We start from the raw sequence: 18,003 nt of genomic DNA, 5'->3' as shown, positions 1-18,003 counted from the left end.
TTCACTCGTGCCTCTGCCTCTCAGAATCATTCTTCTTGCACTGATTTTCATTGCCAAAGGGACCCAATCTAAATCTAGTTGCCTCCCAACCTTGAGGGTAGATCAATTATCACAGGCCCTAGCTGCAACGGCTCTCTGACAGGTGCTCATGTTAGCTTGGATCACCATTGCATGATTTTTCCATTCAAGCTCTCCACCGGCTCTAGCATGACGTGGCGCTTCCACCACGAATCAGTCGCGCGAGGAGCCCGATGGGGAAGACGGAGAAAGGGCAACCAGATCTCTTGGCCCAACACTAGCAAGTTTGTGCCACCTCCTTGCAAACGCACGAAGCAGAAAATCTGTTTGCCCCTTCCCCTGGCAGTAAAATAACCCACACGCCCGAGGATTGGGCCTCGTCCCATTGTAACGCCCCGGCCACAACCAAAGGTTCCCGGTCGTTGCGCCTAACGGGACGTAGACTAGCCGTAGAGGCCAACACTAGTCTTTTCAGCGTAATTTTTCATTGCGTGTGCGCACTCGGGATCACTTTGCTAGTCAATCATCCACGTTCATCGCTCCAAGCTAAGCACACTTAACTTTTGAAGTACCCTGTGAATGAGCTATGTGAAAAGAAAGTATTTCTTATTGGTATGATTAGATGTCACACCCATCTGGAGAAGCGAAGAAAAAAACAAAAGAGGAAGGAAAAAGCAGAAAAAATATTTAAAATGTTTCGATAAAACAAAAATAATCATGAATATTTAAAAATGAAAAAATGTATTTGAAAAATAATTATGAATAGAAAAATGTTTGTGGATCTAGAAAATATTCATGAACTTTGAAAATGTTCGCAAAATTCAAAAATGCTGTGAATTTGTTTTTATTTTTCTCGGGTTCAAAAGAAGTTCCCCGAATTTCGTAAATGTTCACAAATTTAAAGTTTTGTCTATAGATCAGCCATGGAGCGCCATGTTTATGTGAGGATAGTCTCAACCGCAGCCCACAATCTACCCACTCGCTTACATACCGGGTCATGAATGTAAAATCTACCTCTAATATAGGATGCTTCATTCCTATTGAACTTTTTTTTAGTACCATTCCTACTGAACTTATTAACTTAAGAGATAGATGCGGCAAAACGGAGCATGTTAACTAAATTGACTAAAGTATACTGTAAGTGTGATCTTGGGAGCTGAAAATGATCTTTTTTTCTCAATTTTGTGACTAAATTGAACATGTCGTGCAAGTATATGTATCTCTGGTGGGGATTTTTTTCTTTCTTTTTGCGGGTTTCTCTGATGTATTTGACTTTTTAGTAAATCGGGTTGAAACGATCCTAAGAAAAATCGGGTTGAAGCAAGATTTGTTGGCTCAGGCAGTTGCTAAGGGATAATCTTGTGTCGCAAGGATGAATCTTTGGTAGATCGGAGGAGATCCACACGATACTATTCGCAAAAAAAAAAAGATCCACACGATACTAAACTACTCCCTCCGTTCCTAAATATTTGTCTTTCTAGACATTTCAAATAAACTACCACATATGGATGTATGTAGACATATTTTAGAGTATAGATTCACTCATTTTGCTCCGTATGTAGTCACTTATTAAAATGTCTAGCAAGACAAATATTTAGGAACGGAGGGAGTAGGATTTATTTGGTGCTAGACCAATAAAGAATGTGTGACCTCTTCTCGTCAAAGAGATTTAATAATAAAAATAATAATGTGTGAACTTGCCAAATAGCATGGGCGGATAGGTACAAGTTTTGACTGTCGGGCCGACACGTTTAGCTCGTGGACGCGTGGAAGATCTGGATTTAGACGGGAGAGGTTTTTCTTGGACGTTTTGAACTGGTCGCGCGCGCGTTTGCATTGTGGGGCGACAGGGCTGCACCTGCACACAGGCGTCGTCGTCGTCGATGAGCGGCAGGTGGTGATGACACATTGACACTTGTGGTAGTACTACGTGCCAAAATTGCCATGATAGTAAGAACGTACGATGTTTTAAAATAAACAGTACGTGCGCCGGTGCGCGCGCCACCTCGACGCATGGGTTAGCTTGACACGATATGCTACCTGCCAAGCGCCAAACAAGCCCATGCATGTCCGTCAGACGATGTTAACCAGACAAAACAAGAGTGTAGTGTTATGTCGTGTTCTAATTTTGTGGTGCCACGATCGGCTTAGAAATGACAGGTCTACCGTCTACATGCTTATCTGGTACCAACAGCGCGCTTGCTTGAGGAGTAAGGGCATCTCCGGATATCCAAATTTCCTCACGCTTCTGTCCGCGAATAGGATGTGATCAATCCGCGGACAGCGTATATGGAAGATTGTCATCCAACGTTGTCCGCATGCATTTCATCAACTTCACGAATCAAATTAGATGAAATTTGTGTAAACATAGCAGATTTCATATAAATCGGATGACGTTCATGCAAACATGTGGATTTCATTACATTTCGAGCATCTAGAACAAAATAAAAAACCAACGACGCCTGCCGGCATGCACGCCCTTGTTTTCCCTTATTGGGACCGTCTTCTCCATCCGTCGTCTCCATGATCACGGGTAATAAAACCGATGAAGTAAATTGCGATCTTCGACGAGAAAGAGTACAACACACGAGACGGATCGGCCCACATGGGACACAAGGCCCTGCCGCCTCCCATGCCCTACTCATTCATGGAGGAGTCCGCACCTTGTCAGTCGCTGGTGAACGTGGGGTCCACGATAGAAATGGTGACGCCCGCGCTATGGTCGTCCCATCGAGACGCCTAATAGTTCATCGACGCGTAGGAGGCGCAATTGGCGTTGTTCTCCTCCCCGATCGCCTGCAGCCGCGCCTCCGCAGCGGCCGCGATGGCCGCTTCCTAGCGAGCGGCGGCTTGAGCGCGGACAACCTCATAAATCGTGTTGGAAATATGAGCAATTTACCATATGATTTTATTAATGGAAATACTAGATAAAGCATGACTAAAACAACATAGATAAAGCAAGTCATGTGATCTGACAGAGAGAAGTAAATACCATCTGCGAATATGAACTAGAACCGAACATATCTAGAGCAGAGAGTAGAACAAGAAATTGTGACAGGACCTCTAACAGAAAAATCCAGAACACGTACGGGACAACAGCAGCAACAGTAGCACCGGACTTGGGGTCGGTGTCCTCGGTAGCCATGTCGTCGAGGAGGTTGTCGACGTCGGGCAAAAAGTCGTCATCGGGGAAGTAGTCGTTGGAGTCCGGGGCGTCCGTGACGAAGAAGTCAGTACTCGCGCTGAGCGCTCCCCAAAAACCTTATCACCCTTCTCCCGTGCAGGACTCAAAGAGGTGCGATTTCGGAGGCCTATTGTCTCGACCTCCGGTGCAAGCCGCAAACCGGGATGGGGAAGATCGTAGCAGCAGCGCATTGCTCAGGAACCGGTGGCGAGAGGAAGAAGTAGTTCTGGTGCGTCTCTCTGAGAGGAGCGACCTCCCTTTTATAGGCGCAACTGAAGGAGGCGAGAGGCTGCACCGGGAGCTGAAGGGAACGAGGGAGACGAAGCGAACAGACTTCAGCCAAAGAGGCGAGCCATTCGGATTCAGTGTCCACTACAGAAAAACGTTTCAGCTTCCGCATGACCTTTCGTATACCCGTAGTGCATGGCAAAAATTTAGACATTGGCTCAGCTCATTCCCGCAACCCGCGGCGCGGCGCGTCGTGACGAGACGAGGTGTGGCGAGCCGGGCGGCGGAGCAGGAGCGCGCGTGGATGTCCCTCTTGTTCTCATCCTCATACATGTGGAGAAAGAACCTCCCTTCTAAAGAGGTCCAACTCTCTCTAAACTAGCAAATGTGGGACTAAATTTTAGTTCCACCTCTTGCCTTACACGAATGGGCTGCGTGGGCCTCTAGGATTTATTAGGAATATCTGAAATTGCTATTGGGCTAGGCCCAAAATAGGCAAAATTTCAGCAATCCCCCACCAGATCCCAGAGGCACACAAAATTTGCCTTTGGTTCCAAAACACTGTTTTATATACCGGTACTGCAGTAGAGACTGTTAAGTTGAACTTCCACCTAGAACTCTATGGTACACTAGTAAGCAAATTGAATAGTGGACTGGGCCTTGAACTGCAAGTTTTCTGCGAATCTAGCTTCACACAAAGCCTTGACCGATACTGGGCACCATGGGTCTTCCCCGTGGGCGGAGCTTATGCGTCATACTCCGAGACCTTTCATGAGTTTACTAGAGAGAACCTTACTCTCATAGATTGCGACGTTTAACAATTAGACTCATATATGTGTGTTCTTCAAAACATGTTATGCAGGACAACATCTATGGTTTAATGAGCCACTTAGAACACATTAAGATATACATCAACCTGCCATGCAGATTTAGGAGGATATTGCATCTTCATGGAGTGGTATTGTTAATAGTAAGGATACTCTCCTCACAGTTGACCAACAGCTTGTCTTCCACATCTAATTCACAGGATCTTCGATCACAAAGAATAGGTTACCACTGTGAACAACTCATATTGTCGGTCTCATACCCATCTCCCTAGATGCATTATCTACCACATTACGTGATAGACCCTTAGTAAAAGGATCTACCAGATTTCTAGACGTTTGGATATCATCCAATGCAATAACTCCGGAGTTTCTCATTTTGCTGACAGACTTTAACCTTCTCTGAACGTGTCTTGATGACTTCATGTTATCCTTTGAGCAGCTCACTTTTGTGATCACAGTTTGATTGTCGTAGTTCATAAGGATACCCGGTACAGGTTTCTCAACAACCGGCAAGTCATTCAAGAGCTGACGAAGCCAATCTGTTTCGACCATAGCTGTATCTAGTGTTGTGAGTTCTGCTTCCCTTGTTGACCTCGTTAAGATGGTCTGCTTGCAAGACTTCCAAGAAACAGCGCTCCATGAGTGAATACATATCCGCTTGTGGCCTTTATCTCATCAGCATTTGAGATCCAGTTTGAGTCACTATACCCTTCAAGCACATTTGGGTGCCTAGTGTAGTGAATTCCATAATTCGCAGTGCCTTTCAAATAATGCAAAATTCTCTCTAGAGCTTTCCAATGCACATCTCCTGGTTTTGAGACAAACTAGCTCAGTTTGCTAATAGCAAAAGAAATGTCAGGTCTTGTAGCACTGGTTAAATACATAAGCAAGCAAATAATCTCAGAGTATTTCAATTGGTCTCTAGCAATTCTTCGATTCTTTTTGAAGCAACACACTAGCATCATATGGTGTTGGAGAGGGCTTGCAGTCACTATAACCAAAGCGACTCAAGATCTTTTCCACATAGTGAGATTGAAGCAATGTAATCCCACCATGATCATCTCTCAACAACTTGATGTTCAGAATGACATCAGCCGCTCCTAAATCCTTCATCTCAAAACAATGAGATAGAAAATCCTTGACCTCCTTAATAACCTTCAGATTTGTTCCAAAAATCAGTATGTCATCAACATACAAACAAAGGATAACTCCCTCGCCCCCACCATGGCGATAGTACACACATTTATCAGCTTCGTTTACAATAAAGCATGTAGCTGTTAAAGTTCTTTCAAACTTCTCATGCCACTGCTTGGGTGCTTGCTTAAGTCCATACAAAGACTTCAGCAACTTGCACACTTTTCCTTCCTGACCATCTACTACAAACCCATCTGGTTGTTTCATGTAAATTTCCTCATCCAACTCTCCATTTAGGAAAGCAGTATTAACATCCATTTGATAAACAAGAAGACCATGTGAGGCCGCTAGAGAAAGTAGTACTCGAAAAGTGGTCCGTCGAGCCACATGTGAGTAAGCATCAAAGAAGTCTTCACCTTCCTTTTGAGTATAACCCTTAGCCATGAGTCGTGCCTTGTACTTTTTGATAGTACCATCAGGCCTAAGCTTCTTCTTGAATACCCATTTGCACCCTATAGGTTTGCACCCATAAGGACGATCAGTTATCTCCCAAGTTTTGTTTGCCAAGATGGAATCCATCTCACTACAGACCGCTTCCTTCCAGTAGTCAGCATCTTCAGATGCATAGGCATCTGAAATAGAACTGGGAGTGTCATCTATGAGATGCACAAGAAAATCATCACCAAAGGACTTTGTAGTCCTCTGTCTCTTGCTCCTAGTAGGAACTTCATTGTTCTCCTCCACGGGACTTTCAAAGTGTTCCATCGAAATGGCAGGTTGAGTAATTGTAACTAGTTCCTGATTCGATGAACTAGGCATCTCTTGATTAGATGATGTAGTCATATCCTTCATGAGAAAGATATCTTCAAAGAAAGTCGCATCATTCAATTCCATGATCATACCGACATGCATGTCAGGTACCTCAGATTTTACAACCAAGAATCTATAACCAATGCCATGAAAAGCATATCCCAGGAAAACACAATCCACGGTTTTTGGTCCTAGTTTCGGCTTCTTTGGAATTGGCACATTGACTTTAGCCAAACAACCCCAGGTTCATAGATATGAGAGCTTTAACCTTTTCTTCTCCCATTCCTCGAATGGAGTTATCTCTGTGTTCTTTGTGGGAACTCGGTTTAGGACATGACATGTAGTCAATATCGCCTCCCCCCACCATGCCTTGGAGAGACCCGACGTGTCTAACATGGCGTTAACCAAATCAGTTAGAGTATGGTTCTTTCTTTCGGCCAGCCCATTTGACTGAGGTGAATAGGGAGGCGTCCTCTCATGGATTATACCATGTTCCGCACAAAAAGAATCAAATTAATTTGAGAAATACTCTCCACCACAATCAGACCTAAGCCTCTTGATCTTTCGATCAAGTTGGTTTTCGGCTTCAGCTTTATAGATCTTGAAGTAGTTCAAAGCCTCATCCTTAGATTTCAGAAGATACACATGGCAGTATCTAGTGGAGTCATCAATCAACTTCATAAAATACTTCTTTCCACCTTTTGTCAAAACACCATTCATTTCACATAGATCTGAATGTATGAGCTCTAGTGGTGCAAGATTTCTCGTTTCCGCAGTGACATGAGACTTCCGAGGTTGCTTAGCTTGCACACAGACTTGACACTTAGATCCCTTGATAGTGGTGAAACTAGGGATTAAGTTTAACTTCGCTAGTCACAACATGCAACCAAAGTTAACATGACAGAGATGTGAATGCCACACATTTGATTCACTATTGTTGCAAACATGATTAACAACTTTATTGCAAACATCTGATAAGGATAAATGAAACAGGCCCCCTGACTCATAGCCTTTACCAACAAAGGTTCCATACTTGGATATTACAAATTTATTCGACTCAAAGACAAGCCTGTAGCCATCTCTACACAGAAGAGATCCGCTAACAAGATTTTTATTGACGGAGGGGACATAATGCATGTTCTTCAGTCGCACGATCTTCCCCGAAGTAAACTTTAGATCGACCGTGCCAACACCATGAACAGAAGCACTTGAACCATTGCCCATCAGCACGGTGGAAGTACATGCGGTCTGATAAGACGAAAAAATGGAAATATCACCGCATACATGCACATTAGCACCCGTGTCAATTAACCAATCAAGAGAATGACATACTGAAAGAATAGTGGGAAATATACCATACCCAACATCCTTCATGTCAGTGTCTCCAATGACAAAATTAGCGGCCTTGCTTCCTTTCCCAAGATGACACTTGTGATAGCGATTAGGGCACCTAGAAGCCCAATGATCAGGATCTCCACACACATGAAAAACACATTTCTTCTTGTCATTCTTCTTCTTGAAGTTCGTGTGTTGTACAACCTTGTTCTTCCCATCAAACATTCCTTTACCATCAAACTTGCCCTTGTTCTTAAACTTGTGGGGCTGGAAGTTTTTCTTCTGTACCAGATTGGCACTAGAACCTCCCTGAATACCTCGAGCACGGTTGTCCTTTGCTCTCGCCTTTTCTTCCACATCAAGAGTGCCAATGAGATCCGAAATGGAAAACTCCTGCCTCTTATGCTTCAGTAAGGTAGCAAAGTTCCTCCATGTGGGAGGAAGCTTAGTGATGATACTTCCGGCAATAAACTTGTCCGGTAGGATACAATTGAAGTGCTCAAGTTCTCTAGCAAATGACTGTATCTCATGAGCTTGCTCAACCACGGAGTGCTCTTCAGTCATCCTGTATTCATAGAATTGATCCATGATGTACAGCTCAGTGCCAGCATCCGAGACCCCAAACTTGGCCTCGAGTGCATCTGACATATCTTTTCCATTCTCAGTTGACGCATAAGCATCAACTATGTTCTCACCAAGAACACTCAAAAGAGCAGCCTTAAACAGAGTATCGTTTTTCTGAAAAGCTTGTGCCTGTTGAGCATCATGCTCTCCTTCAAGTTCGCCAAGAGTGGCATCATAGCAACTCATGGTTTCAAACCATAAGACTACTCTCATGCGCCACCTCTTATAGTGGATACCCTTAAACATAGGAGGTCTCATGGAAGCAGCAAAACCACTTGGGGTAAATTGCCTATAATAAGGTTTTTAGATTGTTGGAAATATGAGCAATTTACCATATGATTTTATTAATGGAAATACTAGATAAAGCATGACTAAAACAATAGAAATAAAGCAAGTTGTGCAATCTGACTGAGAGAAGGTAAATAACATCTGCAAATATAAACTAGAACCGAACATATCTAGAGCAGAGAGTAGAACAAGAAATTGTGACAGGACCTCTAACAGAAAAATCCAGAACACGTATGGGATAGCAGCAATAGTAGCACTGGACTTGGGGTTGGTGTCCTCGGTAACCATGTCGTCGAGGAGGTTGTCGACGTCGGGGAAGAAGTCGTCGTCAGAGTCCGGGGCGTCCGTGACGAAGAAGTCAGTAGTCGCACTGAGCGCTCCCCAAAAACCTTATCACCCTTTGTCGGTGTCAAAACCGGCGGATCTCAGGTAGGGGGTCCCGAACTGTGCGTCTAAGACTAATGGTAACAGGAGGCGGGAGACACGATGTTTACCCAGGTTCGGGCCCTCTCTATGGAGGTAATACCCTACTTCCTGCTTGATTGATCTTGATGATATGAGAATTACAAGAGTTGATCTACCACGAGATCGTAGAGGCTAAACCCTAGAAGTTAGCCTATGATTATGATTGTTGTTGTCCTATGTACTAAACCCTCCGGTTTATATAGATACCAGAGGGGGCTGGGGTTACACAGAGTCGGTTACAGAGTAGGAGATCTACACATCCGGATCGCCAAGCTTGCCTTCCACAAAAAGGAGAGTCCCACTCGGCCACGAGACGAAGTCTTCAATCTTGTATCTTCATAGTCCAACAGTTCGACATAAGCATATAGTCCGGCTGTCCGAGGACCCCCTAATCCAGGACTCCGTGAGTAGCCCCAGAACCAGGCTTCAATGACGATGAGTCCGGCGCGCAGATTGTCTTCGACATTGCAAGGCGGGTTCCTTCTCCGAAGACTCCAAGGTAGATTTTGAACACATGAATCGTGTCCGGATCTGCAAAACAAATTCCACATACCTCCTTAGAGAGCACAATATTCCACAAATCTAATCTGCTGACATCTTTCCATAGCGTGAAACCGCACCACGGCCCGGTCATTGTACAAACCTTTTTTCCTAGCATGCTATTGCATGTATTGCGAGGCGGTTTTATTGGCACGTCTTGTCGAAGCAGAGATCGTGTCCCCTTATCACTGGATTCTCATCAATACGGGTGTGGGTAACCCAACCGTGCTTGTTAGTATAACTCCTCGATTTTAGGCAAGTTCCAAACGGCCACGCGGAGGGCGCTTGATATTCACCCTCTTTATAAAGGGGCCAAGACCTGTCCTTTTCTTTCCATGCTCGATCCTTCCCTTCTCCTACCTCGAGTTCCAACACCCAAGGTACAAGCTAAGCACTTCGGACCTCCAACCATGTCCGGATCCGACCTTCAAGGCCGGTGGATGGCCTCTTCTGTCACAGAGGAGGACATCAAGAAGCTTAGGGAGGCTAGGTATCTGACCGCCGAAATCCCCCACAGGCTACCTGCTCAAGGGCAGGTTATTCCTACTCCCGAACCGAACGAGAGTATCGTATTTGTATCCCACTTCCTCCGAGGGCTGGGCTTTAGTCTTGATCCCTTCGTAAGAGGGCTCATGTTCTATTACGGGCTAGATTTCCATGATCTAGCCCCAGATGCCATCCTTCACATCTCGTCGTTTATCGTTGTGTGTGAGGCCTTCCTCTGCATTACCCCACACTTCGGCTTGTGGCTCAAGACCTTTAATGTGAAGCCGAAGATGATCGACGGGCGACATGTGGAGTGCAGAGGTGCTATAATAAGCAAAGGTGCCGAGGCCCCATGGCCAAAGGGTTCCTTTCCGGAGGTGTCCAACCTATGGCAACGGGAGTGGTTTTACATCATAGCGCCCCGAGGTACAAAGTGGGTGGCCGCCCCAGCCTTCCACCCGGGCCCTCCGCCCCAACTGGCGTGGGTCAACAAAGGGCTGGACTGGGGGGCCAGTGAATGACGTGCTGACATTGCAAAGCCGCATCCGAGGTCTCCTTAAGAGGGATGTCAGCCTCGTCAAAGTAATTCAGGTAATGCTAGTTCGCCGGGTCCTGCCATGCAAACGTCGACCTCTCCGGATGTGGGAGTTCAACCCAGAAGGACCGCGAATTATTCAGCACTTCTTCGATGTGACGCTCGAAGGGATGTATCGATTATTCTTTGGATCACGAATAAAGTGTCCGGACACCACCGAGGATGCGGGCCTGAACTGCCATCGTCCAGATACCCAAGTAAGTAACTCCACAACTGAACATGCGGTCTTTATATTTGTCACAACATTATTCTGAAAAACTACCCTCGGCTAGGACTAGATAAGAAAGGCGGAGAGGATCAGGTGTTCGGCCCCTCTTCCCGAAGGCTCGCCGAACCCTGTACTGACCAGGATGCTTGAGCGTGCACCTTATCGAGTGCCATCAGGAGAAGATGAAGGGAGGCATAGAGAAGCCAAGAGCGGGCTTCATACATTACACATCCAAACCGGGGGAATTAGTGCCTCTCAAAGGAGGGCGATCGGGGAGGCGAATCTAAAATTCCCTCTCCCCACAGGAAGAAAAGGGGCGCCCCTGAAGATTTGGAAGCGGAGGCTTCCAAACAAGGGAAGAAACCTTTGCCAGGGGGCCCTGATCCGGAGGGCGTCCTTGCTGCACAGCGCCCACAAGGGGGCCAGCCATCAACCGAGTCGTAAGTGAACAAAGGCACTTTGGTAAATATATCTTGTTTTTTCTCTGAGAATCACAACCAAAACATATGTTTTGCAGTTTGGCTCATATCCCTTCTCAACAAAGTTTGTCTTCAGGGGATCTTCTTCCGGAGATGATGGAGAGCGAAACACCTCCCCCTGCTTCCCCGCCTTGCGGGACGGACAACCCTGAGGTGTCGTCGCAGAGGATTTATCCTGATCCGCAAAGGCCTATAGGTAAGTCTTTGGCCGCCCGAAGTCCAGGGTACTTGGCTCCTAAGGAGACCAATAGAAAAAGCCCGGGACTATCCGGTGTACAACCGGACACATTGATGGGTCTTTTGGAGCACGTGGCTATCTCAGAGGCACATCGTACTTTGATGGGTACAATGGTTGAGAAGATTTCATCTGCGAAGAGCGGGTTAAATGAAGCTTTTACGAGCCTACTAAGAGGCTTTGAGGTACGCATCCGATATATATTTTTCGTTGTATACCACACGCTAGGTGTGCTCCTATAGATAGTAGCCCCTGAGACTCTGGTTGCCGTCCAGAGGCGGCAAACAGAGGATCATAGTCCTAGGTAATGATCGCGTTGCTTTTATGTGCAGGCGGCTGAAGGTCCGGCGGCTGACCGGACTGCAGATTTTGCTGAATTGAGGCGACAACTTGAAGTGGAAGATGCCGACATCATGCTTGTGAACAAGCGGCTTGACGAAGCATAGGGTATGTATATTCTGGTGGTCAACACAGGGGCAGAGCCACTTTGGGCCAAGCCCCGGGCCCCAGTCTTGCTACAGTACAACTACAGTGTCAAACAGTGCACAACATGCTTCAATCAACAAAGGAAATTTTCCTGACGCCCCAGGCCCAGCCCCCCCCGGCCTGGGTCCTGTGTCCTCCACTGGGTTAGCAAATATTAAGAGGAGCATGGTGCTAGTATCTATAATATTCTTTGACTGTAGATGGATCTGCCGCCATGGAGACCCTTCGGGTGGAACTTGCCTGGGCCAAGGAACAAGCTAGGAGAAGTGATGCGGCCGCCCTGAAGGCGGCCAAAGAGTTAAAAGCCGAACAGGCCGCTCATCACCGGAGCAAAGATAAAATAGCCAGCATGGCTCTTGAGTTGTGAAATGCCGCCAGCCGCTATGAGCTCCTCGAAAGGGAAAGCCAAACAAAAGCGGCTTACTTGAAGAAGGCTTTGGAAGCAGCCAAGGAAACGCGCTCTGAAATCAGAGCTGCACGGGAGGTGCTTCGTCAAGCCGGAGATATCACGGCTGGGAGGCCCTTTTTATTGCGGATGAAGTTCGGCGATCCAAATTATGCCCCTCTTGATCAATTATGGAGCTTTGCAGACGAGTAATTGGATTTGGCGAAGAGTGCTGCTGATGCGACTGAGTATTTCAAAGATCAAAAAGATCATGAGGTGGAAAGATTGTTCTGGTCGCAGTTCAGTGCTCCAAAGCATCCGCTGCTGTTGAATGAGCAAATAGCCGAGTGGGCCGAGCTCCATAGGTTGTCCGGGCTTGCCATGAGGTCTGTCATGGATCATCTTTGGCCGGAGGAACCAAGTCCGGGTAGTTATTTTGGTTTAGTGCAATGATTTCTTCGTGTTGTGCCGCATATCAATGATGTAAAGAGGTCGGCGTGCATAAAGGGTGCTCGAATGGCTCTTCCTGTGTTAAGACATACCTGGCAGGGATGGAGGCCACCGCTGTTGCAACCAGGGGTCCAACCGGAGGCCAGGACTCGCCCGAGCACTATTTTGAAGAAGTCCTAGAAGGCGCCCGTTTAATAGAGGCTCAGTGCTCAAAGAGTGTCATGTTTGAGTGACATGTATCTTGATTGTAAAAACAATGCTATTTTGATTATAAAGGCCGTGTTTATACTTTTGCCCGAAAGTATTATAGTGTCTCTTGTGCGACCGTTTATGTACGTATGTATATAACCTGAAAGTTTGCAGTCGTCGGCTTTAGCCCCCACGCAAATAATGTGGGGGTGTTCGGTAAAGTGCGTAATCACACTTTATCCAACGTCTAGGTCCATTAAGGAGGTGATAGCGTGGCGAACAAGGCAATCAGACTATATAGCTTTAACACTTTCACTTAGCCATAGGAGTTTGACGGTGGGGCTACTATATAGCCCCTGGTACTTCCGCGTTCATCCGAATACGGTGCGCGTATGTACATGACCGGAAAACCGGTCCTTTGTTAATGTGGAAGAATCGCGAAGATTCCGCTGAGTTATCGAGTGGTTGACCAGTCTCGTGCATTATCATGACAGTCAGTTTTCGGCTTTCTCTACTAAGGTGCTCATCCAGATGAACCAGGGCACAATTGCAGTAGTTCTCCCGGTGCCCCCTTAGCCGATAGAGCGGAACGTAAGGTAGCAAAACACGGGAGCCGGGCAAACCCAACTATTGACCAAAGACATGATTCGAAGCGATGCTGAACACTCCCTAAGGTATTCGGACTTTACAACGTATACTGGGACTAGAGCCCTCGATAATGAGCCCCGAATTTCTAGGTACACGCATTAATCTGGCGTGACAAAATGCCAATAACGCCAGTATCCCTCTTGGGTGAGTTAAGTGCCCGGAGGGTGTCAAGCAACAAGGGACATTAAACAAGGTTTACATAGGGGCTTAATCTAAAGAGAAACCTTTGAGCGGGGCCCTGCTGCATGTCTGCGCCTTTGTCTCTGTTGTGCCGTATCCTGGAAGGGTGTAGCACGATAATCATCTGTAAAAAGGAAAAACCTAGGTAAAAGAGTCTGGTGTAATCGTGCAAAAAGTTGGTTATTCTCAATGAACCATGAAAATGCAATCTATTATTGTATTAATAGGGTCGAGCCGAACTATGGGTCTTTTTTACATGCGGTCAGCCCCTAGCACCACTTATTGGGGTATATCCATCCACTTCAGCTCAGGTTTATCTGGGCTGCTACAACTGGTGGTGCACCAGACACGTCTAACCGTGTCTGTGGTCTTGACGACCGATCGGTTATTCTGGTTGGGGAGGCCGATCGGCTGCTAGAGCCGCCACGTATTCTTCCGCATGTAGGGAATGTTCTGTATTTCCGCTAATTGTGATGACACCACGTGGACTGGGCATATTGAGTTTAAGATAAGCATAATGTGGAACTGCATGCGAAGGCCGTTCTTCCGAGCAGTGCATGGTAGCCGCTTCGGAATGGAGCGATGTCGAAGATTAGCTCTTCGCTTTGGAAGTTGTCGGGCGAACCAAATACAACCTCTAGTACCAGAGCACCCGTGCAGCGGGCCTCTACGCCTGGTATTACTCCTTTAAAGGTAGTATTGCTTTGGCTGATTCTTGACGGGTCTATCCCCATCTTGCGGACAGTGTTCTGATAGATGAGATTAAGATTACTTCCGTTGTTCATAAGGACTCGGGTGAGATGGTATCCATTAATTATTGGGTCAAGCACCAAGGCAGCCAATCCTCTGTGCCGAATACTAGTCGGATGATCCCTGCGATCAAAAGTGATCGGGCAGGCCGACCAAGGGTTGAACTTGGGGGCGACGGGTTGTACAGCGTATATGTCTCGGAGTGCGCATTTGCGCCTCCTCTTTGGTATATGACTTGCGTAAATCATGTTCACCGTTTTGACCTCTGGTGGAAATTTTTTCTGTCCCCCAGTGTTCAGCTGGCGAGGCTCATCCTCGTCTTCACTTGGCGTCTCCCTCCCCTTGTGTTCGGCGTTTAGTTTGCCGGCCTTCTTGAAGACCCAGCATTCTCTGTTGGTGTGGTTTGCAGGTTTTTCGGGGGTGCCATGAATCCGACATAGTCTATCTAGAATCTTGTTTAGGCTGGACGGTCCATCTCTGCTGACTTTAAATGGCTTTTTCCATGGACCGGGTCACGAGCCCCTAAATTCGGCGTTGACCGCCGTGTTATCTGAGTTGTCTTCATTATTATGACGCTTGCTTTTATTGTGTCGCGGCTTCCCATTGCCATCCCTAACTTTGGATGTGCTTGGGTCGCTGGTGCTGCTGCGGGCCAACCAGCTGTCCTCGCTCGCGCAAAAGCGGGTCATGAGGCTTGTTAAGGCTGCCATTGTACTTGGCTTTTCCTGGCCGAGGTGTCTGGCTAGCCATTCGTCCCGGATACTGTGCTTGAAAGCCGCTAAGGCTTCGGCATCCAGGCAGTCGATGATTTGATTCTTCTTAGTGAGAAATCTGTTCCAAAGCTTAGGGACTGACTCTCCAGGTTGTTGGATTATGTGACATAGATCGTCATCATCCGGAGGTCGGACATACGTCCCTTGAAAATTAGCCCTGGAAGCGTCCTCGAGTTTCTCCCAACTTCCAATTGAGTTTTTGGGGAGGCTTTTCAACCAGTGCTGAGCTGGTCCTTTGAGCTTGAGGGGTAGGTATTTGATGGCGTGGAGATCATCTCCTCGAGCCATATGGATGTGAAGAATAAAGTCCTCAATCCAGACCGCAGGGTCCGTCGTTCTGTCGTATGCCTGGATGTTTACGGGCTTAAACCCCTCTGGAAATTCATGATCCAGCACCTCATCGGTGAAACACACGGGGTGTGCGGCACCCCTGTACTTGACTATGTCGTGGCATGGGTCCGACGGCTGTAGTGTTCGGTGCTGATTCCGAACTGGTGGTCGATCCATATAATCGGTTTTGAGGCCATGGTCCTGCATAGGGACATGCTTCCTAGATCCATATATGGACCTGGCTATGCCGACTCTTTTGTCTAGGTGCCCACATAGATCGTGTTCCTGGTACGTGTCTGCAACCTCCTTTACTTTACTGGGAGGGGGCGCTGATTTATATTTGGAGTTATCAACATCTCTGTCTCGGCCACGGGGTGGTCGGTCTGGCAGATCAGCCGTATTGTTTTTCGGCGGTATGGGCACGATAGCCTCATCGTCGAATTCGGGCAGCAACTTGCGTTTTGGATAACGTCACCACCGTATTTTTCCTCAGTGTCAAGCAATTCGTTCCATCATTGGTTGAGTGTATCCTGCGTGGCTTTAAGCCGTTGCTTATGCTTCTTTAAGCTCCTCGCTGTGGCAATAAGTCTATCGTGGAGGTGCTCCTGTTCTACCTGTTTTTCCGGGATGATGCGTGTATCGTCATCCGGACTGTTCTCCTCTTCGGGGACAGGTTTATAAGCTTTGTCTTTGGCATCGCTGTGATCGGACAGTGGCCCTGGACTGTGTTCGTTGTCTCCTTGCTCGTCCTGCTCTATCGCTGGATCTGCGGGGTTATCATCATTTTCGGTGTCGTACGGAGTGTTATTCTTTCTTGAGCCGGTATCATTGCTTTTGCTATGGCGGGGTTTAGAGCGGCGCCGCTTACATTGGCGCTTTGGCTGCTTCTCAGGAGGATTATCCTCCGTTGCATCCTTTTTATCATCGCCATTGTTTTCACTAGGTGTGTCCACCATGTATATGTCATATGATGAGGTGGTTGTCTAGCGCCCTGTGGGCGGTGGTTCCTGTTCTTCTCCTGCATCATCGTCCATACCATCGATGTCTTCGGAGTCGAAGTCAAGCATGTCGGTTAAGTCATCGACAGTGGCTATTAAGTGGGTGGTGGGTGGGGAACGAATTTTTTCATCGTCCGCTTCCCGCTCAAGCCGGACATGGTTCGGCCAGGAACCTCCTGACAGAGAGAGAGACTTTAATAAATTTAGCACGTCACCCAAGGGTGAGTGCTGGAAGATATCCATGGAGGTAAACTCTATGATCGGTGCCCAATCAGATTTGATAGGCACGGATGTACGTGGTTCGGAGCCTATGGCCAGAGACGAGTCCGAGGGTCCGATAACACAGATCTCATTGGAGGCAAAGTCTGTGTTTGGCTCTAGCGCCGATGAGTGTGCGGCCTCCGTGGCGGGGTCCATCCACCCGTCCTCGGATGGCACGATCTGCTCCGGATTAACGACCGGGGCAGCCGCAGGTATGATCTCCCGAACACCACCCGATGGCAGATCTAAGTCATGCTCGTCGTGACTGTTCGGCGCACCTGACATGGGCTCGAATCCGTCAAAGATCAAGTCTCCGCGGATGTTGGTGGTGTGGTTCAAGCTTCCAAACCTGACCTGATGGCCAGGGGCGTACCTATCGATGTGCTCATGGTGGCCAAGCGATTGGCCCGCAGTACGAAGCCGCCGAATATGAAGATCTGTCCGGGGAAGAAAACCTCACCCTGGACTGTGTCGTTGTAGCTGATTGAAGGATCCATCAAGCCTTTACGTGACGACACAGTGGAACTCTCAATGAAAGCACCAATGTCGGTGTCAAAACCGGCGGATCTCGGGTAGGGGGTCCCGAACTGTGCGTCTAAGACTAATGGTAACAGGAGGCGGGGGACACAATGTTTACCCAGGTTCGGGCCCCTATGGAGGTAATACCCTACTTCTTGCTTGATTGTTCTTGATGATATGAGTATTACAAGAGTTGATCTACCACGAGATCGTAGAGGCTAAACCCTAGAAGCTAGCCTATGATTGTGATTGTTGTTGTCCTACAGACTAAACCCTCCGGTTTATATAGACACCGGAGGGGGCTAGGGTTACACAGAGTCGGTTACAGAGAAGGAGATCTACACATTCGAATCGCCAAGCTTGCCTTCCATGCAAAGGAGAGTCCCACCCGGACACGGGATGAAGTCTTCAATCTTGTATCTTCATAGTCCAACAGTCCGGCATAAGCATATAGTCCGGCTGTCCGAGGACCCCCTAATCCAGGACTTCCTTGATGTCTACTACACAACCTTCTTCTTGTAGACGTTGTTGGTCCTGCAAGTGCATAGGTTTGTAGGACAATAGCAAATTTCCCTCAA

Source organism: Triticum dicoccoides, chromosome 5B, assembly GCF_002162155.2.
Source record: "Triticum dicoccoides isolate Atlit2015 ecotype Zavitan chromosome 5B, WEW_v2.0, whole genome shotgun sequence".
NCBI classification, from domain to species: Eukaryota; Viridiplantae; Streptophyta; class Magnoliopsida; order Poales; family Poaceae; genus Triticum; species Triticum dicoccoides.
The sequence above is the reverse complement of the archived record's forward strand: the minus strand, read 5'-3'. Positions refer to the sequence as shown.